The following is a 24604-nucleotide window of genomic DNA, read 5'->3' on the forward strand; positions in this document are numbered from 1 at the left end:
GCCCCTGTTGCGCCTGCGCAGTGTCACTTGGTGGCTTTGAGGAGGGGTCTCTATGGGACTCTATGGGTCTCTATGGTCTCTGTGCTCTCTATGGGTCTTTATTGGACTCTACAGATCTCTATGGGTCTCTATGGGACTCTATGGTCTCTGTGGTCTCTATGGGTCTTTATGGGACTCTATGGTCTCTGTGGGTCTCTCTGGGTCACTATGGTCTCTGTGGTCTCTATTGTCTCTGTGGTCTCTATGGGTCTCTCTGGTCTCTATGGGTCTCCCAAGCTGCCAAGTCGACCGAAACCAGACTGGCCCCCCTTTTGCTGTAAATCTTGGCTGTCTTGTCTCCCCAAGGTTACAGCTGGTGCTGTAAAACTTCTGATCTCGGCACACGATGAGGTTCTGTTTTTTCTTAACACAACTGGTTACATACAGCTCTAAACTAGATATTCATGTGCCTTCAAGTGTTAGTTCGTTAGTAGGCCCTTATTATGTGGTTGGTTAACCCTGAAAATGTTAGCTCCCTCTATCAATATAACCTCATGAACAAGTTTCAGAACTTTTTACATAGAACTTACCCACCTTTTCCTTTTTGAGGTTCAGAGCCCAAGCCTCATTTGGTTATATCTGTAAACATGAAACATGTCATCATGAATCACAACTGCATTTCTCACAGACAGAAGTGCCTGAACTCCACAGCTTGCCTGGCAGTGCAGAGAGCAGGAACTGTGGTGACTCCTGGGCCCTTGGGGACATTTCACCCTGTTTTGTGTGCCAGTCCCTCCCTGCTCCCTCCTCTTTCCTACTGTGTCCTTCTTCCTCTTCATCTCTTCTCCCTCTGTCCCTCTGCGGCTTCCTCACCTATTCCTCCACCCTTCTGAATCTCTGTGCACGGTTTCTCGTATCTCCCTCTCCGTCTCCATTCCTCTGTGTTCTCATCATCCCTGGTTTCTCTTTGTCGTCATTCTGGTCTGTTGCTCTGTCCTGCTCCGTGCCCCATCATTTCTCACTGTATCCCTCTGTCCTGCTCCCTGCGCCTGTTCCTGCCCCTCTTCTTTTTTACTCCCTCTCCATCTTGCTGCCCACCCCAGGATTTTTTCCCAATCTCTATCCTGACCCCAACCCTTATTGTTCTTTCTCTCTCCTGCTCCCTCTCTGTCTTTCTGCCTGTCTTCCCTTTCCCTGCTGCTTCTTTCTCCATCTCTGTCCAGATTACTGCCCCATCCCCTCTCACTATATCTCCCCTGTCCAGCTGGCTCTGCCTTTTCTTTGTCTTCTCTTCCTCTTTCCTGCTCCTCAGCCCTCTTTTCCTCTTCCTCCAGCTCATTGCTGCATGTTTTCCCTTTCCAGTCTCTTCATTTTGATCTGAACTTTGCTTTGTTTCTCAGTCCCTTTGTTCTGTTCCCTACCTTTCTTTTTGTCTCTCCATCTGTACATCCCCCTCCCTGTCTTTCTCTACCCCCTTCCTGCTTCTCCTCCTCCCCCCTCCCCATCCCTCTGTCCTGCTCCTCAGCCCTGCTGTTTCTTCCTCCCTGTCTCATCAGCTCCTTGTTCCTTTCTGCCTTGATCTCTCCATCTCTCCATCCTTTTCCCTGTGTGTTTCTTTCTCTCTCAGCTCCTCTGTCTTCTCTCTTGTCTCATTTGTCTCTCTCTAGTCCTCTGTCCTTCTCCCCAGCAGCTTCAACTGAATGACCAGGTGTCCGTGCACTCTGGTGTTTCCTCATCCCTGCCCTGGGGAAGATCTGTGTCTGTAGGGCTGGGGATCATTTAGGAGCTGGTCTCCTTGTGCAGACAGCAGAGCTGGGTGCAGCTACAGCAGAGGTTGTTCTCAGCTGCTGCTCTGTGCAGCTTGGTTAAAGAGCCAGCTGGGGGCTTCTTTGGAAGGGAGGTTTCTTGTTCTGTGCTTACTGCTCCTCGGGACCCTGCGCAGGAGCGGTGTTGGGGTCTGCAGGGATGGGTGGGACCTGCTGTCATTCCTGGTGAATGTGAACTGAACTTGTCCTGATGGCCTCGAATGAAACCAGACTGACTGTAGGTGGTTTTCTTCCCAGATCCCGTTCCAACCTCCATGCTCAGTGCTAAAGAACAAGAGACCTTGTGCTCTTTTCCAGACGTCAGTGGCTGCGAATCAGCTGAGAACATCCTGCCTTAGGTAACGGGCAGGTGGTCTGTGATCAGGGCTGTGGACTTGAATGGCTATGCTTTCATGAACGTTTCCTGGTCTTGCCATTTCAAAGCCCTTCCTTCTCCTGGAAATTTAAGACGGAATTTCTTATACTGAGGTTCAGACGGGAGTTGGACTTACTGTTGAACGGCTGATATAATGTGCTCCCTGAGGAGCACATCTTGCTTTTTTGTTGTTGTTTTCCAACACCATCTGAACTTTGGTCAGCAAGAGGAAGAGTGGTTGACAGAGTCTGTTTTCTGAGAGCAACGTGTTCCTGTACCTTTCCCTCTTTCTGTGGTGAAGGATTCCTTCCCTTGCAGAGAGGACTGCGAGACCAGCTCCTGTCAGGTGGGACTTTGCCTCCAAACGAGGTGCAGCCTCGTCCATTGTGACATCAGCCACTGCCGTTGATGTCACAAAGCAGCATCAGCGCTGAGGTCGGCACAGCAGGGTATAAGACCAGGGGTCTCCCTGCGCCTCGGTCACTCTCGATCTTGAGGGAACTGAGATCGCAGAGTTTCTGTCTCACTCCCGAGCGAGCGAGATGCTTGTTACCTGCACCTCAGCAGGTACTCAGAGACACCCAGAGATGGCTGAACGTCTGAACTGGTATGTTGGGAATATTTTCTGCTTCCTTCCCCAGGTGTTTTTTCCACCTCATCAGCTGGGTGGGTGGAGGGTGGACAGGAGAGGAACACGAGGGCAGCCTGAGAGCTGGGTCTGGAGCTGCTGGAAGGCAGCAGCCGCCTTTCAGTCTCTTCATGAATGCGAGGGCTGGGCCTAGAAAGCCTTTGATCTCTGCAGAATGAGGGACAGGTCCGTTTTGGATGGGACAGAGAGAGTCCCAGGGGGTGGCCCAGACACAGCCTGCTGCAGTAATTGTGAGAGCTCAGCTCCGTCCTGTATCGTGCTCTGCAGGGTGGGTTCTGTCCCTGAGCCTGCTTGGTTTTCCTCTCCACAGGGACCAGAAGGTCACCAGCGTGTCCTCTGTTGGCCGTGGGTCTGACTTGTGTTCCTGACAGAGGAGGTTTCCTTGGGAAACCTGGTCAGCTCCTCACCAGGGCTCTGCCTCAGGAAAGGGGCTCAGGATCCTCAGAGGGGTGCAAGGAGTTCTCTAGGAGAGCAAAAGGAATTGTTTATTCCTGATGAGTGTACGCTGGGAGCCTGTTGAGAGCCTCCTGGAACAGGCAGGAGGAATTTCCCCCTTGCAGAGCGGTGTGTGCTGTGTCTTGGCAGATCAGGCTCAGGGCAGCAGGGCCCAGCCACCAGGGCACTTCCTGGGTTGCCCGTTGCTTGCCAGCACACATTGACATTCAGCCCTCCCTCCCTCTTTCCAGTCTGCATTTGTCTGCAGTTCTGCCAAGAGAAGGGCCAGAGATAACCTGGCTGCTAAAGAAATGCTGCGAGAGGGGAGACACACATTCCCCTGGCAGCTGTTGGACTGTAGGGGCACAGACTGAACCTTCTCTTGAGAGGGTGGAGAACAGGAGCAGCACAAGTGTCCATCGGATGCTGGGCAGGAGAAACAGGTGTCTGTTATGTCCTTCCATTTCCAGTGAATCCCTCTCCAGCCCCACAGATGTGAAATGTGGACACAAGTCCTTTTGCAACTCCTGCTCTTAGTACGGAGTCAACCTTGAGCCCTTTGTCCCTACGGAAACAATCTTTGCCATGACAAATCCCCCACTGGTGCAGCTGGTGACACCTCCAGCAGTGACTGGAGCTGGTGCAGGACTAAGCCAATGCACACGGCAGGAACGCCAGGCTCCAGGGCTGCAGTCCCTGCTGCTGCTCTCCAGTCTGCTGCTGACCTGCACGGGAACCACCAGCTTCACCAGCCTTTTCTTTATCTGCTCTGCAGGAAGATGAAGGCTCTCAAGGCAACGACCCTTGTGCTGCTTCTCGGTCTATTCTCTTTCGGTGAGTCTCTGCAGATCTCCGACCTGAGGACGGTGCTTTAGGAGGCACTCGGGGCTCCATCCTGCCCTGTTCCGCTTCCCCCGCTGTGAGCAGAGGAGCTCAGCCAAGAGCAGAAAGTCCCCACAGAGCTGTGCCGGTCCCTGCTCCAGCGGGACGGGTGTGGGTGAGGAAGGGCTGAGTTGCCTTCTCCAGGAGGGCTGAGCCAGTTCTCTTCAGCCCAGGGAGAGGCCGTGGCTGAGCTCTCCTGCCCCAGGGGCTGAGAATCTTCTGCAGGACAAGGAGCACAGTCCATGGCAGGGAATGTCCATCTATTGCGGAGCCCGTACGCCATGATGGCCACTGTCAAAGGCAACAAGAGGAGAGACAACTATGGCACTTGGGAGAGACACAGAAAGGGGAACGGGCAGGCCGAGGCACAGCCCAGCCTTAGACCGAGTTCTAAGCTCTGGTGTGTGTCTGACAGGTGTTTACCACGTGGGACGACTTGGTGCCTTAACCCCCTGGAGCACTGCAGACCTGAGCGAAACCCTGCCCCTGCCAGACCAGCTCCGTAAGCTCCAGGAACAACTTTATCATCTGCGCTGGAGCGCAAAGGATGTCACTGAGCGGGCTCTGCAGGAAGGACTGAAGCAGGCAAAGCTCCCAGGCGTTACCGGACGGGTAAGGGCACAAGGCAGAAGGATCTGCTCAGGGGTTTTATCCTCCGTCCGCACGTATCCTACTCCATTCCCTGTCACAGCCAACAGGCTGGTGCTGCTGGAACAAGTGCTGCCATGGCCACGCTTCCTTTTCCTGTTGCTCCACACTTCCTTATGGGGAAGAGAGAGCGTGACGGGAATGCCAGCTGTCTGAGTCGGACCTTCCTCTGCGCCCAGATCTCGGGTCCTCCTCAAGGGAGGGCTGGAAAGAAAGAATGGTCTCAGAGGTCCAGAGTTAAGCCAGGCCTTTCTCATGCCCAGAAGGCTTGTCTGTCCGTGCTGCCTGGCCTGGGGCCTCTGCACAGGAACAGCCCCTTCCTGCAGCTCCAGCATTCAGAGGCTTCCAGGCAATGTGGGCGTTCCCTCCATCTGAAACGGGCCTTGTCCCCGCTCACCTTGGCTGGCCTTGCAGGGGAGCTGCTTGCCCCGGTCCTTCTCCTTCCAACAGGTGCTCTCCTTTGTGTTCCCTCCCAGGCTGTGCACGAGATCATTAATCAAGCTTTGGAGAAGCTGGAAGAAATGCAGGTCCCGATGCCAGATTATGCCCTGAAATCAGCAGGTATTGTGAGATTGTACAAACAAACCAGTTCCAAAGCGCCTCCTGTCCAGATTGACAAGATGGGCATTGGAACATGCCCAGGGGCAGGAGAGAAAGGGAGAGAAGTCAAGGGTCACCTCGTGCCCTAAAAGTGCCTCCACTGACAGAGCCTGTAACGGGCCAGACCCCATGGGAAGCACAGGAAGGCTGGTTCAAATTCTTGCCTATTTCCACAGCCAAATCCGACAGTTTGATGACTCCCTGCCGTGTGTTCCAGAGGGGTCATGCCAGCAAGACAGAGGAGAACCCACTGTAGGACATGGATTACAACTGAGAAGCCTTTTCTAAGTCAACAGTGCAATATTTCTCCTGACACTGCCTGATGATCTTGCTCATGTTTGAATTTCCAGGGGCAGCCGTCATTCAGTCCAAGACTTCTCCATCACTCCGGGATGCCAAAGCAAAAGTCTTCCTGTATTCCCTGCCATTGATGGATTACATGAGGTCTCCTGAGCTGATTCTGGAGGTAGAAGCACCAAGAAGCAGTAACACTAAGGCTGGGAGAATGAACCACACACGCTGCTCCGAGCGTCCTTCCCACCTGTCTTTGCTCCTCGAAGCTTCTTCTCCTGCCCCCTTCTCTCATGGACCTGCTCTCCTCCTGTGTCTCCCTGCTGAGTGTTTCTTGTCCTTTCAGCCGGACAATCATCCTGGCAACTGCTGGCCCTTCCCAGGAAGTCAGGGACACGTCTTCATCAAGCTGTCCATGCAGGTCGTTCCCAGAGCCGTCACCATGGCCCATGTCTCAGGGACAGCGTTCCATGGAGAAAGCATCTCCGGAGCTCCCAAGGACTTTGCTGTCTATGTAAGTGATTTCTCTGGAGTTGGGAGCTGGGGGTTCCACAGCATTTCTGAGCAGGGAATGAAGCTGGGTCAAAGATTCTGGTGGCCTGAAGCTTCCTCCTGTCTCAGAACAAACAGGCTCCTTGGTGCTGCTTCCTTCCCATTGTATTCCTCTTTTATTCAATGTACCACTCAAAAAAAAAATCTCCTGGGGCAAGATGCTACTCCAGGAGCCACAGGGAAAAGGAGCTGGACAGTGCATGGTCCTAAACCTTCTTGTCTTCCAGTCCCAGTGCATTTGTGATCCTCAGGTCACCTCCCTCTCACGGGGAGCGTCTGCTCCTTTTCTGACAGGCAGCCTGGACTCGTTGAGTGGGCAAGTGTGACGTGCTGCCCACCTGCAGCTCTTCGTCTTGTCCTGTGCTCATGGTCCTTGGACTCCGTAGCTGAAATAACCCCGTACTTCACTGGCTGAAGTTCAGTCTCCCATGGTGCACCAGACGCTCTATTTTCTCCACCCATCTTTCTGTAGGGCTTCAAGGAAGAACATGAGGAGCAGGGAACGTTCCTGGGACAGTTCACTTTCCTGGCAGCACTGAATCCCAGTCAGACCTTCCAGCTGAAGGTATGGGGACACAGAGGGAGGAGAACTGTAGGAGAGGAGGAGAAATGCGGCTGCATGGGGAGAGGCTTCCCTGCCAAAGGGTACAGGCAGCCCTGTCCTTGAGCAAGTGCCACGCTGCCTTTCTTCTGCTTTAACTTCCTGGTGGCGGATGGCTGCACTGCCATCTTCTCTTTCATTTTGGGGTTAAACTTCATTGCTTAGAAGCACCACAGTTGAAGCTGGAATCAGCTTGACTGTCTGGACCCCAAGTGTGCACAAGCAGCCACATCCCGTAGGATGCAGGACTGCTGGTCTGCCAGTTAGACACAGAAATACTGGGCTTCCTGAGGGTTCTGTTGGTGCTGGCAGTGAGCAGTGACAGGGAGGCCATTCTGTTTCCGTGGCTTTCTGGAGAAGGCAATGAGACATGTTGGGATAAAAGCCATTTTTGAAGCTCCCCATTGGGATTAAAAGGCATTTGGGGGCTCCCCATTGGGATTAAAGGCAGTTTTAAGGTTCCCCATTGATCCCCATTGAGCCCCATTGACTCCAATTGACCCCCATTGACTCCCATTTGTCCCCATTGACTGCCACTGACGGCCATTGACCCCCATTGACTCCTATTGACCCCCACTGACTCCCATTGATCCCCATTGAATCCGATTGATTCCCATTGACCCCCACTGACCCTCATTGACTCTCATTGATCCCCATTGACTCCAATTGACTCCCATTGACCCCCATTGACTACCATGGAACCCCATTGATCCCCATTGAGAAATTTGTTGGTTTTGAGTCTTCCCAGAGCAAAAATTGTCAAATTTAAGGTGAAATTTGTCAGTTTTGAGGTGAAATTGTACACCAGCACTGGGTCTTCTGACTGTGGAAGCCTGTGCCCCAAAGCAGGCGAGAGCTTTCCAGTGTATTTGCTAAGGCACCTGGTCGCTGTTGCTTCCTTGGCTGTTCTCATGGCCCAATGAGGGAACATCTGGACCATGACAGGTCAAAAGCCCCGCGGGGCAGCAGGAAGGAAGCTGCTGGTCAAGGCCGTCGCTGCGGCACTTCTGTCAGTGCTCACGGGCCAGAGAGGAAAAGGCGACTCATTTCTTCTTGTCATTGCAGAACGAGCTCCCTGGGGTCGTGAATTACATCAGGCTGCAAGTGCTGAGCAACTGGGGCCACCCGGACTACACCTGCCTGTACCGGTTCAGGGTGCACGGTGATCCGCCCAAAGACAGGGGAGACACGGCAGTTTCATCTGTCAATAAATTCCATTAATGTTCACCCAGTCGAGTTCCCTTCTGCTTTGCCTGTGATGCTGCCTGGTCCTCCCTGAGCTCACTGGAGCTCCCCATCCTTCTCTCAACTACCAGCTTATGGGAGACTTCAGGAGTGCACAGCAAGATTGTCATTATTAGGGAAAATAAGAAAACTGAGTCACAAACCTGCAGAAAGCCTGACATGCACACACTTGCTGCGACACAGGAACATCAGCAAGGCCCTGCCTGGACACCAGAGATTAAATTAATGGACAGGTTTCCTGTGCAGGAATAAATTATGGATCGACTGAATGGAACCATCTGTTGTTACTTGTTTTCACAAGAGGCACATGGTGCTTCAGCTGCCATCTTTCAGCCTGTTGCCGATGAGAAAATGGAAGTGTGGTTTTTTGTAAGAAGGAAACCTTAATTGGAAAGTTGGTTCATGGACTTTTTTGCCTCTCTGGGCATGTATGGACTTAATAGCCCAGGAACCGTCACAGAGTGATTAGCAAAGCAACCCCAGGACACTTAAGCGATCCCATACCCACACCAGTCTGTCCTTCCTTTTGACCCCAGCTCCCCAAGGCAGGAGCAGGCAGGGCAGTTGTGCGCTCGGGCCGCACCAGGGAGGAGAGAGCAGGACCAGCGCTTGGCAGCCGGGGCTGGGAACAGCAATTTGTGCTCTGAGCTGGGGCTTAGTCCATGTGCAAGCCCAGCACGGGTCCAGATACCAAACTGAGGGTGTCGGTTCACCCCGGTGCCACACACATGGCACCTTCTTCCATCGCCTCCTCCGATGAGCTGTTTTGCAGCCCCTTCCAGCTCAGCCCAGCTCAGACACCTGCACTCTGGCTCAGGGCTGCCTGGGGCTGGTGACCCTCGGGGCAGCAGCAGGAACAGGTCTGACCCTGGTTGTGGGGCTGTCCCTGGGCTGAGCCCTTGGGCCCAGGGCTGCTGAACTGGGCCATGGTGGGGCCCAGGGTTGCTGAGGTCAACAGGTCCCCCTGTCGATTTTCTCATAGATACCCACAGGGACCAAAGAGACCATAGAGACCCACAGAGAGCCATAGAGACCCACAGGGACCATAGAGACCCATAGAGACCATAGAGATCCACCGAGACTCATAGAAGCCACAGAGAGCCATAAACACCCATAGGGACCCATAGAGACCATAGAGACCCATAGAGACCCATAGGGACCATAGAGATCCATAGAGATCCATAGAGACCATAGAGACCCATAGAGATCCGTAGAGACCCATAGAGACCATAGAGACCCACTCTGCAACTGTTGCTGTTCTCCGTGGGGCAGCGTGGTGCTCACCAGGCACAGCCAGAGCTGTTCCTGTGCCAGGAGAGGACTTCACACAGAGCCTTGGCTGATGGTGACAGTTCCCACCAGCCGTCCCGCTCTGGAAGGTCGAGGGGACACTGACTGGTTGTCACTTGCCTTGCAGGAACAGGATTGACCAGCAGGAGGGAGGCAGGACCAGAGGGTCCATGAGGTCAGAAAGCACATCAGATAGCTGGTACAGTCATGGTGACAGCAGAGGGAGAACAGAAAGAGATGTAGTGACCTGGCTGGGCCAATGCTGCTGATGTGACACCTGCCACACAAACACAGACACAGATCCATCACCACATGATGGAGAAGGCAGAAGTTAAAACACATGAAGCACCGTGGATCAGCTAGAAACCATCCAGATTACACGTGGGAAGGACGATCTACCTGGTGACAAGAACATCACCTGACAAAGGATGCAACAGGGGAGCACTGGAAAATGAAAAAATAGTTAATTTGGATTAGCAGCTGACCTAACAATATCAAAACTAAATACAAATTCTGGATGGTTCCCTATCAGCATAACAAGACATGTGCAGAAAGAACTGAACAGGAAGAATAAATAAATTGGTATAATATGTGTGAAATGTCAATGGCACAAAAATGCACCCTCCCGGTAGAAACTAAAGCTACACTATTTTTCTAAAAATGCAGTACATTTATTATAAACATTCAGCCAGGGAAAAGTTAGGGTGACCCTTCCCATTAAAAATGTTTTTATTTCATGTGGTTGTTTGATGGCGTCAGTGTGGAAAGTTTTTCTGTCCTTTTAGTCTCTGTAGACAGACAGAGGCCTTGGTGGGTCCTGAGGAGGCGGGAAAGGTGCCTGGGAGGGAGGAGAGCACGGGGAGATGGGGACAGAGGTGCAGACAGAGCAAAGAGCCGGTGCTGGCACTGAGGACACTGCTGCTGTGCAGGGGCTGCTGGGGTCACAGCCCCAGAGCAGTGACAGACATGAACGGGCCACTGGCTTGTGCTGGTCACAGTATCACACAGTATATGGTCCCTTGTGGAGCAGAAATCCCCCTGCAGCCTCTGGAGCTCCATGCAGGAGCAGGTTCGCCACCACGACGGTCCTTTCTGCACCCCTTGTTCCACCCCACGGAAGTCGGGCTCAGGTCCCACACGATCCAACACGTCCTCACCAACCACTGCTCCCCTTCCCGCCCTTTGATGTCACACACAGACAGTTGCCCGCAGTCCATGGGCCACCCCTGTGAAACGCCCATGAAATGTCACAACAGCCGTTGAGCTCCTGGAGCCTGTGGCTTTGGGCTCCGTCTGTTCTGTGGCCACTGCGGACAGCACAGGTGTCTGTTCCATGGGGTCACGGGCACCAAACCCAGCTCAGGTGGGAACCGAGAGGGTCCCCTTGTGTTCAGGCCCAAAGCGCCACCTGTAGCATCTGCCCACCCCCTTGAGTGCCCAGACCCTCCTTCCTGGGGCCAAATCCTCATGTTTAGGGTCCCAACGTGTCTTTTATCACCCATGGCCTTTGTTCAGGGCCCACAGCTTCATTTTTAGGTGGGGTTCGTTGCCTGGCAACAACCAACCAGAAGTCTATGGGGAGTCAGTGGACCCAGGACAGCCAATCACATTTGAGGAGGCGGGGTGAGTCATGTGACTGATAGGTAACCAGCCAATCAAGCTTTGAGGTCTGCAGGAAAGGCGGTGAGAGTTGAAGGAGCTGAGGAGTGTTCAGGGCCGGGCTGTGCTGGCTGCACCAATCACATCTGGTGGGAGTGCAGTACATAGATGATTGACATGCAGACTGACCCATCACTTGATAGGAAGAGCCAATATGAAATCCCAGACAGCCAACCAGAGGAAACAGGGCCTCAGGAAAGGCGGAAAATGTGGGGGGGAGTAACCCCTCAGGCAGCCAATCAGAGAGAGCATCACTTCAGAGCAGGGTGGGCCCCAAACCAGGGCAGAGTCACAGCCCAGGCAGCCAATCAGCTGCAGGATCAGCTCAGGGGAGGAGACTGACAGCCCTCCCGACCAATGGTGTCGCAGCCCAGGCTGAGCTTTGCCGTGGCCACCCTGGAGCTGCCCCACGGCTGAGCAGCCCCCGGCCCAGCCCTGGGGCCCTTTTTCCTCCCACTGTGGCCCTGGGGATGTTGTTGCTGCCTCTGGCTCAGGTGTGCGTGGGCTGCTCTGGCCTTGTTCTCCTGGGCGGGGCAGGGGGCACTTGGTGGCTTTGGAGAGGAGCTGCTGGGGCTGGAGCTGGAGAGAGCAGGAGAAGGGGAAGCAGCTGGAGGGTGAAGTGCAGGGATCCCCACAGCTGCTGCTCCAGCTGCACAGAGACAGCTGCCCCTCTGGGCGAGGAAGAGTCCCTGTGAGCAGCCTCAGCAGAGCAGATCACAAACGTGCACCGCAGGGTCTGTGTCAGTGAGGAAAATTACTGTACGGCTGTAGAGTGTGTGTGTGTGTGTGTGTGTGTGTGTGTGTGTGTGTGTGTGTGTGTGTGTGTGTCTGGGAAGACTCGTGCGGTGAGAGCTGTTGGACACCCATGTGTTCCTTGGGTGCAGGATGGGCAAGAGACTGGAGCTACAGCAGAGGAAGGGAGGAAAGGACAGACAGACACAGACAGGAGGGCCTGAGCTCCACAATTTGCCTGGCCATGCAGAGAGCTGGAGCTCTGGTGAGTCCTGGGCCCTTGGGGTCATGTCACCTCTTCTGTGTTCCCGTCCCTCCCTGCCCGCTCCCCTTTCCTCCTGCTTCCTCTCCCTCGTTCTGCCACTCTTCCTATTTCTCGGCTGATTCTTCTTCCATCTCTGTCCACATCCCTGTCCCTATTTCCCCTCTTGCTGTTCATAGAGACATAGATGTCACAAATTCACACTCATAGTCACAGAGCCACAGCCACAGAGTCAAAGAATCACAGTCATAGAGTCACAGTCACAGATGTCACAGTCACAGTCACAGATGTCACAGAGTTACAGTCACAGCCACAGGGTCAGAGTCCCAATCACAGAGTCAGAGTCAAAGAGTCACACTTAGAGTCACAGAGACACAGAGTCACAGTCACAGGTTCAGAGACACAGAGTCATAGTTGTGGTCACAGAGTCAGAGTCACATATGTCACAGAGTCACAGGCACAGGTTCAGAGTCACAGAGTCACAGGGTCACAGATGACAGAGTCTCAGATGTCACAGAGTCACAGAGTCACGGTCATAGGGTCATAGTCAGAGAGTCGTAGTTGTGGTCACAGAGTCACCGTCACAGAGTCACATATGTCACAGAGTCACAGTCACAGTCCCAGAATCGCAGTGTCACAATCACAGAGACAAAGTCACAGAGTCCCAGTCACACCATCACAGTAAGAATTTCACATTGTCACATAGTAACTGAGTCACAGGGTCACAAACACAGAGCAGAATCACAGAGTCCCAGTCACATAGTCTCAGAGCCCCAGATGTCACAGAGTCACATAGTCACATAGTCACAGAGTCACAGGGATACAGTCAAAGAGTCACGGTTACATGGTCACACTCACAGAGTCACAGACAACACAGAGTCACAGACTTCACGGAGTCACAGAGTCACAATCATGGGGTCAGAGTCAAAGAGACATAGTTGTGGTCACAGAGTCACAGTCACAGAGTCACAGATGACACAGAGTCTCAGTCGCAGAGTCACAGATGACACAGAGTCACAGATGTCACAGAGTCACAGAGTCACAATCATGGGGTCAGAGTCACAGTCATAGTTATGGTCACAGAGTCACATATGTCACAGAGTCACATATGTCACAGAGTCACAGAAGACACAGAATCACAGATGTCACAGAGACACAGAGTCACAATCACAGGATTAGAATCACAGAGACATAGTTGTGGTCACAGAGTCACGTACGTCACAGAGTCACAGTCACAGGGTCAGAGTCACAAAGTCACAGAGTCACAATCATGGGGTCAGAGTCACACAGCCATAGTTATGGTCACAGAGTCACAGTCACAGAGTCACAGATGACACAGAGTCTCAGTCGCAGAGTCACAGATGACACAGAGTCACAGATGTCACAGAGTCACAATCATGGGGTCAGAGTCACAGTCATAGTTATGGTCACAGAGTCACAGAGTCACATATGTCACAGAGTCACATATGTCACAGAGTCACAGAAGACACAGAATCACAGATGTCACAGAGACACAGAGTCACAATCACAGGATTAGAATCACAGAGACATAGTTGTGGTCACAGAGTCACATACGTCACAGAGTCACAGTCACAGGGTCAGCTCACAGAGTCACAGTCAAAGAGTCACAGATGACACAGAGGCACAGATGTCGCAGATTCACAGTGTCACAATCACGGGGTCAGAGTCACAGAGTCATAGTTGTGGTCACAGAGTCACAGTCACAGAGTGACGTATGTCACAGAGTCTCAGTTACAGGATCAGAGTCACTGACTCACAGGGTCACAATCACCAGGGTCAGGCTCACAGAGTCATAGTTGTGGTCACAGACTCACAGTCACAGAGTCACACATGTCATAGAGTCACAATCATGGGGTTTGTGTCACAAAATCACAGTCACAGAGTGATAGTCACAGAGTCACCGATGACACAGAGTTACAGATGTCACAGAGTCACAGAGTCACAATCATGGGGTCAGAGTCACAGAGTCATACTTATGGTCACAGAGTCACATATGTCACAGAGTCACAGTCACAGGTTCAGAGTCACAGAGTCACAGAGTCACAGTCACAGAGTCAAAGACGACACAGAGTCACAGATGTCACAGAGTCACAGATGACACAGAGTTACAGAAGTCACGGAGTCACAGAGTCACAATCACGGGGTCAGAATCACAGTGTCGTAGTTGTGGTCACAGAGTCACAGTCACAGAGTCAAATATGTCACAGAGTCACAGTCACAGGGTCAGAGTCACAGAGTCATAGTTATTGTCAGAGAGTCACAGTCAGAAGTTCAAAGTCACAGAGTCACAGTCACAGAGTCACAGTCACAGGTTCAGAGTCACAGGTTCAGAGTCACAGAGTCACAGTCACAGAGTCACAGATGACACAGAGTCACAGAGTCACAATCATGGGATTAGAGTCACAGAGATATAGTTGTGGTCACAGAGTCACAGTCACAGATTCACATATGTCACATAGTCACAGTCATAGGGTCAGAGTCACAGAGCCACAGTCACAGAGCCACATATCTCACAGATTCACAGAGTAACAGTCACAGAGTCACAGAAGTCACAGAGTCACATATGTCACAGAGTCACAGTCACAGGGTCCGAGTCACAGAGTCACAGTCACAGGGTCACAGATGTCACAGAGGCACAGATGTTACAGAGTCACAGAATCACAGTCACAGAGTCACAGAGTCACAGAGTCACAGAGTCACGGTCACAGATTCACAATCACAGAGTCACAGTTACAGTGTTCATAATCAGTCAGAGAGTCACAGAGACACACTGTCACAGAGTCACATTGTCACATCATCACAGAGTCACAGTCCCAGAATCATAGTGTCACAATCACAGAGTCACAGAGTCACAATCAAAGAGTCAAAGTCACAGTCCCAGTGTCCCAGTCACATAGTCCCAGAACCCTAGAGTCCCCGATGTCACAGAGTCACTGAGTCACAAAGTCACAGAGTCACAGTCAAAGAGTCACAGTCACACAGTCACAGCGTCACAGACGACACAGAATCACACACGTCAGAGAGACACAGACATCACAGAGACACAGACGTCACTGAGTCACAGATGACACAGAGTCACAGCTGTCACAGGGTCACAGAGTCATAATCACGGGCTCAGAATCACAGTGTCATAGTTGTGGTCACGGAGTCACAGTCACGGAGTCACATATGTCACAGAGTCACAGTCACAGAGTCAGAGTCACAGAGTCACAGTCACAGAGTCACACATGTCACAGAGTCACATATGTCACAGAGTCACAGTCACAGGTTCAGAATCACATAGTCACAGTCACAGCGTCACAGATGACACAGTCACAGATGTCGCAGAGTCACAGTCATGGGGTTAGAGTCACCGAGTCATAGTTGCGGTCTCAGAGTCACAGCCACGGAGTCACATATGTCACAGAGTCACAGTCAAAGAGTCACATATGTCTCAGAGTCAGTCACAGGATGAGAGTCACAGAGTCATAGTCACAGGATGAGAGTCACAGAGTCATAGTCACAGATTCACAGACAACACAGAATCACGGATGTCACAGAGTCACAGAGTCACAATCACAGGGTCAGAGTCACAGAGTAACAGTCAAAGAGTCACAGATGACACAGAGTCAGAGATGTCACAGAGTCACAATTACGGGATTAGAGTCACAGAGTCATAGTTGTGGTCTCAGAGTCAGAGCCACGGAGTCACATATGTCACAGAGCCACAGTCACAGAGTCACAATCACAGAGTCACATATGTCACAGAGTCACAGTCACAGGTTCAGAGTCACAGAGTCGCAGATGTCACAGAGTCACAGAGTCACAATCATGGTGTCAGAGTCACAGAGTCATAGTTGTGGTCACAGAGTCACAGAGTCACATATGTCACAGAGTCACAGTCACGGTGTCAGAGTCACAGAGTCACAGAGTCACGGTCAGAGAGTCAAAGTCACAGTGTCATAGTCACAGTAAAGCGTCACAATTACAGAGTCACAATCACAGAGTCACAGTCACAGTGTACATAATCAAAGTCATAGAGTCACAGAGTCACAGAGTCACAGTGTCACAGAGTCACAGTGTCACAGAGTCACAGAGTCACAGACCTAGAATCACAGTGTCACAATCACAGAGTCACAGAGTCACAAAGAGTCAAAGTCACAGTTCCAGAGTCCCAGTCACATAGTCCCAGACCCCCAGAGTCCCAGATGTCACAGTGCCACTGAGTCTCAAAATCACAGAATCACAGTCACAGAGACACAGAGACACACTGAGTCACAGTTATGGTCACAGAGTCACAGTCACAGAGTCACATATGTCACAGGTTCAGAGTCACAGAGTCATAGTCACAGAGTCACATATGACACAGATTCACAGTCACAGGGTCAGAGTCACAGAGTCACTGTCACAGAGTCAAAGATGACACATAGTCACAGATGTCACACAGTCACAGAGTCACAATCACGGGTTCAGAGTCACAGAGTCATAGTTGTGGTCACAGAGTCACAGTCACAGAGTCACAGATGACACAGAGTCACAGAGTCACTATCACGGGGTTAGACTCACAGAGTCATAGTTGTGGTCACAGAGTCACAGAGTCACAATCAAAGAGTCAAAGTCACAGTCCCAGTGTCCCAGTCACATAGCCCCAGAGCCCTAGAGTCCCCGATGTCACAGATTCACTAAGTCACAAAGTCATAGAGTCACAGTCAAAGAGTCACAGTCACACAGTCACAGTCACAGCATCACAGATGACACAGAATCACACACGTCACAGTGACACAGACATCACAGAGTCACAGATGACACAGAGTCACAGCTGTCACAGGGTCACAGAGTCACAATCACGGGCTCAGATTCACAGTGTCATAGTTGTGGTCACAGAGTCACAATCACAGAGTCACAGTCACAGAGTCACATATGTCACAGAGTCACAGATATCACAGAGTCACAGAGTCACGGTCACAGGGTCAGAGTCAGAGAGTCATAGTTATGGTCACATAGTCACAGAGTCACATATGTCACAGATTCACAGAGTCACAGTCACAGAGTCACAGATGTCACAGAGTCACATATGTCACAGAGTCACAGTCACAGGTTCAGAGTCACGTAGTCACAGTCACAGAGTCACAGATGACACAGAGTCACAGATGTCGCAGAGTCACAGTCACGGGGTAACAGTCACAGAGTCAGTTGTGGCCTCAGAGTCACAGCCACGGAGTCACATATGTCACAGATTCACAGAGGCACAGTCACAGAGTCACATATGTCACAGAGTCACAGTCACAGGATCAGAGTCACAGAGTCATAGTCACAGAGTCACAGACGACACAGAGTCACGGATGTCACAGAGTCACAGAGTCACAATCACAGGGTCAGAGTCACAGAGTCGTAGTTGTGGTCACAGAGTCACAGTCACAGAGTCATATATGCCACAGATTCACAATCACAGGGTCAGAGTTACAGAGTCACAGTTACAGAGTCACAGATGACACAGAGTCACAGAGTCACGGTCACAGGGTCATAGTCACAGAGTCATAGTTATTGTCAGAGAGTCACAGTCACACAGTCAAAGTCACAGAGTCACAGATGACACAGAGTCACAGATGTCACAGAATCACAGAGTCACGATCACAGGGTCAGAGTCACAGAATCATAGTTATGGTCAGAGAGTCACAGTCAGAAGTTCAGAGTCACACAGTCACAGTCACAGAGTCACAGTCACAGGGTCAGAGTCACAGATTCACAGTCACAGAGTCACAGATGACACAGAATCACAGATGTCACAGAGTCACAGAGTCACAATCACGGGATTAGAGTCACAGAGGTATAGTTGTGGTCACAGAGTCACAGTCACAGAGTCACATATGTCACAGATTCACAGTGTAACAGCCATAGAGTCACAGAAGTCACAGAGTCACATATGTCACAGTCACAGTCACAGGTTCAGAGTCACAGACTCACAGTCACAGAGTCACAGATGACACAGAGTCAAAAATGACACAGAGTCACAGATGTCACAAAGTCACAGTCACAATCTCAAGATTAGAGTCACAGAGTCATAGTTGTGGTCACAGAGTCACAGTCACAGAGTCACATATGTCACAGAGTCATAGTCACAGGGTCAAAGTCACAGAGTCACAGTTACAGGATCACAGATGTCAAAGAGTCACACAGAGAGTCATAGTTATGGTCACAGAGTAACAGTCACAGAGTCACAGATGTCACAGAGTCACAGAGTCACAGTCACAGAGTCACATATGTCACAGAGTCACGTATGTCACAGAGACACAGTCACAGGTTCAGAGTCATGTAGTCACAGTCACAGAGTCACAGATTTCACAGAGACACACGACACAGAGTCACAGATGACACAGAGTCACAGCTGTCACAGGGTCAGAGAGTCACAAGCAACGGGGTCAGATTCACAGAGTCATAGTTGTGGTCACATATTCACAGTCACGGACAAACATATGTCACAGAGTCACAGTCACAGGGTCAGAGTCACAGAGTCACAGTCACAGAGTCACCGATGATACAGAGTCAGAGATGTCACAGAGTCACAATCACGGGGTCAGAATCACAAGTCATAGTTGTGGTCACAGAGTCACAGTCACAGAGTCACAGAGTCACAATCATGGGGTCAGAATCACAGTGTCATAGTTGTGGTCACAGAGTCACAGTCACAATCACGGGGTCAGAATCGCAAGTCGTAGTTGTGGTCACAGAGTCACATATGCCACAGATTCACGATCACATGGTCAGAGTCACAGAGTCACAGTCAAAGAGTCACAGATGACACAGAGTCAGAGATGTCACAGAGTCACAGTCACAGGATCAGAGTCACAGAGTCATAGTCACAGAGTCACAGACGACACAGAGTCACGGATGTCACAGAGTCACAGAGTCACAATCACAGGGTCAGAGTCACAGAGTCGTAGTTGTGGTCACAGAGTCACAGTCACAGAGTCATATATGCCACAGATTCACAATCACAGGGTCAGAGTTACAGAGTCACAGTTACAGAGTCACAGATGACACAGAGTCACAGAGTCACGGTCACAGGGTCATAGTCACAGAGTCATAGTTATTGTCAGAGAGTCACAGTCACACAGTCAAAGTCACAGAGTCACAGATGACACAGAGTCACAGATGTCACAGAATCACAGAGTCACGATCACAGGGTCAGAGTCACAGAATCATAGTTATGGTCAGAGAGTCACAGTCAGAAGTTCAGAGTCACACAGTCACAGTCACAGAGTCACAGTCACAGGGTCAGAGTCACAGATTCACAGTCACAGAGTCACAGATGACACAGAATCACAGATGTCACAGAGTCACAGAGTCACAATCATGGTGTCAGAGTCACAGAGTCATAGTTGTGGTCACAGAGTCACAGAGTCACATATGTCACAGAGTCACAGTCACGGTGTCAGAGTCACAGAGTCACAGAGTCACGGTCAGAGAGTCAAAGTCACAGTGTCATAGTCACAGTAAAGCGTCACAATTACAGAGTCACAATCACAGAGTCACAGTCACAGTGTACATAATCAAAGTCATAGAGTCACAGAGTCACAGAGTCACAGTGTCACAGAGTCACAGTGTCACAGAGTCACAGAGTCACAGACCTAGAATCACAGTGTCACAATCACAGAGTCACAGAGTCACAATCAAAGAGTCAAAGTCACAGTTTCAGAGTCCCAGTCACATAGTCCCAGACCCCCAGAGTCCCAGATGTCACAGTGCCACTGAGTCTCAAAATCACAGAATCACAGTCACAGAGACACAGAGACACACTGAGTCACAGTTATGGTCACAGAGTCACAGTCACAGAGTCACATATGTCACAGGTTCAGAGTCACAGAGTCATAGTCACAGAGTCACATATGACACAGATTCACAGTCACAGGGTCAGAGTCACAGAGTCACTGTCACAGAGTCAAAGATGACACATAGTCACAGATGTCACACAGTCACAGAGTCACAATCACGGGTTCAGAGTCACAGAGTCATAGTTGTGGTCACAGAGTCACAGTCACAGAGTCACAGATGACACAGAGTCACAGAGTCACTATCACGGGGTTAGACTCACAGAGTCATAGTTGTGGTCACAGAGTCACAGAGTCACAATCAAAGAGTCAAAGTCACAGTCCCAGTGTCCCAGTCACATAGCCCCAGAGCCCTAGAGTCCCCGATGTCACAGATTCACTAAGTCACAAAGTCATAGAGTCACAGTCAAAGAGTCACAGTCACACAGTCACAGTCACAGCATCACAGATGACACAGAATCACACACGTCACAGTGACACAGACATCACAGAGTCACAGATGACACAGAGTCACAGCTGTCACAGGGTCACAGAGTCACAATCACGGGCTCAGATTCACAGTGTCATAGTTGTGGTCACAGAGTCACAATCACAGAGTCACAGTCACAGAGTCACATATGTCACAGAGTCACAGATATCACAGAGTCACAGAGTCACGGTCACAGGGTCAGAGTCAGAGAGTCATAGTTATGGTCACATAGTCACAGAGTCACATATGTCACAGATTCACAGAGTCACAGTCACAGAGTCACAGATGTCACAGAGTCACATATGTCACAGAGTCACAGTCACAGGTTCAGAGTCACGTAGTCACAGTCACAGAGTCACAGATGACACAGAGTCACAGATGTCGCAGAGTCACAGTCACGGGGTAACAGTCACAGAGTCAGTTGTGGCCTCAGAGCCACAGCCACGGAGTCACATATGTCACAGATTCACAGAGGCACAGTCACAGAGTCACATATGTCACAGACAGTCACAGGATCAGAGTCACAGAGTCATAGTCACAGAGTCACAGACGACACAGAGTCACGGATGTCACAGAGTCACAGAGTCACAATCACAGGGTCAGAGTCACAGAGTCGTAGTTGTGGTCACAGAGTCACAGTCACAGAGTCATATATGCCACAGATTCACAATCACAGGGTCAGAGTTACAGAGTCACAGTTACAGAGTCACAGATGACACAGAGTCACAGAGTCACGGTCACAGGGTCATAGTCACAGAGTCATAGTTATTGTCAGAGAGTCACAGTCACACAGTCAAAGTCACAGAGTCACAGATGACACAGAGTCACAGATGTCACAGAATCACAGAGTCACGATCACAGGGTCAGAGTCACAGAATCATAGTTATGGTCAGAGAGTCACAGTCAGAAGTTCAGAGTCACACAGTCACAGTCACAGAGTCACAGTCACAGGGTCAGAGTCACAGATTCACAGTCACAGAGTCACAGATGACACAGAATCACAGATGTCACAGAGTCACAGAGTCACAATCACGGGATTAGAGTCACAGAGGTATAGTTGTGGTCACAGAGTCACAGTCACAGAGTCACATATGTCACAGATTCACAGTGTAACAGCCATAGAGTCACAGAAGTCACAGAGTCACATATGTCACAGTCACAGTCACAGGTTCAGAGTCACAGACTCACAGTCACAGAGTCACAGATGACACAGAGTCAAAAATGACACAGAGTCACAGATGTCACAAAGTCACAGTCACAATCTCAAGATTAGAGTCACAGAGTCATAGTTGTGGTCACAGAGTCACAGTCACAGAGTCACATATGTCACAGAGTCATAGTCACAGGGTCAAAGTCACAGAGTCACAGTTACAGGATCACAGATGTCAAAGAGTCACACAGAGAGTCATAGTTATGGTCACAGAGTAACAGTCACAGAGTCACAGATGTCACAGAGTCACAGAGTCACAGTCACAGAGTCACATATGTCACAGAGTCACGTATGTCACAGAGACACAGTCACAGGTTCAGAGTCATGTAGTCACAGTCACAGAGTCACAGATTTCACAGAGACACACGACACAGAGTCACAGATGACACAGAGTCACAGCTGTCACAGGGTCAGAGAGTCACAAGCAACGGGGTCAGATTCACAGAGTCATAGTTGTGGTCACATATTCACAGTCACGGACAAACATATGTCACAGAGTCACAGTCACAGGGTCAGAGTCACAGAGTCACAGTCACAGAGTCACCGATGATACAGAGTCAGAGATGTCACAGAGTCACAATCACGGGGTCAGAATCACAAGTCATAGTTGTGGTCACAGAGTCACAGTCACAGAGTCACAGAGTCACAATCATGGGGTCAGAATCACAGTGTCATAGTTGTGGTCACAGAGTCACAGTCACAATCACGGGGTCAGAATCGCAAGTCGTAGTTGTGGTCACAGAGTCACATATGCCACAGATTCACGATCACATGGTCAGAGTCACAGTGTCACAGTCAAAGAGTCACAGACGACACAGAGTCAGAGATGTCACAGAGTCACAAAGTCACAGAGTCACAATCACGGGGTCAGAGTCACAGAGTCATAGTTGTTTTCACAGAGTCACAGTCAGAGAGTCACATATGCCACAGATTCACAGTCACAGGGTCAGAGTCACAGAGTCACAGATGTCACAGACTCACAGAGTCATAGTTGTGGTCACAGAGTCACAGTCACAGAGTCACATCTGTCATGGTCAGAGAGTCAAAGTCACAGGGTCACAGTCACATTAAATAGTCACAATCACAGAGTCACAGTCACAGTGTACATAATCAGAGTGTCAGAGTGACAGACGTCACAGAGTCATGTTCACAGGGTGTCCTGGTTTTGTTAAAAACAAGTTTCTCTTTTAGTTAATTTGCCTTTCATCTAAAGCCTTCCTCTTAACTACATTTTCCTGGAGAACCAGACACATGTTTTGGTAAAGCTGGCAATGGAATGCAAACTTATTGATAAGCATGGATGGACATCTCGTGAGAAGCGACGAGAAACCAGTGACCAAGAAAATGACCAACTGTGTATAACATTCCATTCACGTGAATACTTCATATAGAAGTGGGAAATCACAAGGATCTTGGCCCTTTTTTCCCTTTTCCTTTTCCCTTTTCCTCATGGCTGACATTAGCAGAGGACCTTGCTACTCATCCCTGCGAACTGAGGCCTAGTGAGAGACTGAATCCAGCTCCGGTTGGCTGCAGAGTCTAATCCAGGACTTTGGGTGCCGGCTCTGCAGTTGCTGAGACTTTCAAGATTGGTTTTGTATATTTTGTATTATTTTCTCTATTCTTATTAGTAGCATTAGTAAAACATCTTTAATTTTTCCAACTCTCTTCTCTTTGTCCTTCTTTTCCTCCCAAACACCTGTCTTTAGTAGGAAGGGGGGAGAGGGAGGGGCAAAAAGGGGAAGTGGGAGGGAGAGGAGGTTAACAATACAATATTTCTCCATTTCTGCTCTGGTTTTCAGTGTATTGCACCAAAACACCCACCTGATGACATCATTTCAACAGCAAAAGCAGCAATTTGCAGAATTCAGCTTCTTTGAGGAACTGAGAAATTGCTGAGCTGACACCAAGTCCTGCAGTGTCCCTGTCAGCTGCAGAGTCACCACATCCTCGCCACAGTAGCGGGCATTGTGACAAAGGTTCTATGTCAGCCGAGCGCCCCCTAGGGGAGGGGGAGCCTGTCAGTCCTGGGCCTATCACTGCCTGCTGTCACAGTATCACAGTATCACAGTATGTTTGGGATTGGAAGGGACCTCAAAATATCATCTAGTCCAATCCCCCTGCTGGAGCAGGAACGTCGAGGGTTAAGATTGTGGGGTGACAATAAAACCCTGGCAGATGTATTGTTAACTCCCTCTCCCCCCCAGTTCCCCTTTTTTGCCCCTCCCTCTCCCCCTTCCCACTCAGGACAGACGATCGGGAGGAAAAGAAGAACAGAGAGAAGAGAGTTGGAAAAATTAAAGATGTTTTACTAATGCTACTAATAAGAATAGAGAAAATAATACAAAATATACAAAACCAATCGTGAAAGTCCCAACAACTGCAGGGCCGGCACCTGAAGTCCTGGACTGGACTCTGCACCCAACCGGAACTGTATTCAGTCTCTCACTAGGCCTCAGTTCGCAGGGATGATTAGCAAGGTCCTCTGCTAATGTCGGCCATAAGCAGAAGGGCCAAGATCCTCGTGATCTCCCACTTTTATATGAACTATTCACGTGAATGGAATGTTATACACAGTTGGTCAGTTTCTTAGTCACTTGTTTCTCGTCGCCCCTCTCGCAAGATGTCCATCCGTGCTTATCAATAAGTTTGCATTCCATTGCTAGGTTTACCAAAACATGGGTCTGGTTCTCCAGGAAAATGCAGTTAATATGAAGGTTTTAGCTGAAATTCACTGAACGAGAAACTTGTTTTTAACAAAACCAGGACATTCCACCCCTTATAATATGCCATTCACTGAATACTTAAACCTTATCAATACAATCTATCAACACAATCTAATTAATCACCACTTATATATATATATATACACATATGTACATATATACACAGGAGTAATTAATCAGTGGACCATCCTTTAAAAAGTTCATTAAGTTCATTTTGTCACGACAGTCTCCCAGGGCAGGAAAAATGGTACAAGTGCATCTCGTGACCACTGTTTGTGGGTTAAAGGCATCAACTTCGAAGAAGTTGTCAGGCGCCACTCGAAGAAGCTAGCTCTGGTTTCATCATCACTGTCTTGATCTGGAA

At 50.2% G+C, this 24604-nt stretch overlaps 1 protein-coding gene and 2 long non-coding RNA genes across 3 annotated transcripts in view; all 3 read left to right on the top strand.

Moving 5' to 3' along the window:
* LOC309452197 overlaps nt 1-24604 on the top strand; it is a 248096-nt gene that overhangs the window by 125691 nt on the left and 97801 nt on the right. The gene's annotated exons all lie outside the window — the stretch shown is intronic.
* The window catches only part of LOC309452191 (olfactory receptor 14A16-like), a gene marked incomplete at its 5' end in the record, with an annotated part of 82187 nt that overhangs the window by 19193 nt on the left and 38390 nt on the right, over nt 1-24604 (top strand). The window lies entirely within an intron of this gene.
* On the top strand, nt 11399-23166 carry LOC309452192. Its single transcript, XR_014186457.1, has 3 exons — nt 11399-11512; nt 11897-12009; nt 22978-23166. It is a non-coding gene; the product is annotated as an uncharacterized lncRNA (long non-coding RNA).

This window comes from Streptopelia decaocto (assembly GCF_964273445.1).
Source record: "Streptopelia decaocto genome assembly, contig: HAP1_SCAFFOLD_111, whole genome shotgun sequence".
Taxonomy (NCBI): domain Eukaryota; kingdom Metazoa; phylum Chordata; class Aves; order Columbiformes; family Columbidae; genus Streptopelia; species Streptopelia decaocto.